Source organism: Vulpes vulpes, chromosome 12 (assembly GCF_048418805.1).
Source record: "Vulpes vulpes isolate BD-2025 chromosome 12, VulVul3, whole genome shotgun sequence".
NCBI classification, from domain to species: domain Eukaryota; kingdom Metazoa; phylum Chordata; class Mammalia; order Carnivora; family Canidae; genus Vulpes; species Vulpes vulpes.
This window is the reverse complement of record NC_132791.1, coordinates 130,503,587-130,503,801: the sequence shown is the minus strand read 5'-3', so window position 1 is coordinate 130,503,801 and position 215 is coordinate 130,503,587.

Below are 215 nucleotides of genomic sequence, written 5' to 3'. Positions count from 1 at the left end.
CTCTTGGTCTTAAACTCCTTATTTCTGTATCAGTTTACTCCCTCCCAGGCTGCCTCCATGCTCCTTAAGACCTTGTGGGTGTTGGACCCTATTTAGATCCTTTAACTACAAGATGCTTCTTCATTCACACTGGTCAAGCCCCGGGGGGTGGGGAGGTGGGCGGGGGGGGGGGGGGTGGCGGGGAGTACACCTGGCTTTCATCTGCAGGGTTCTGT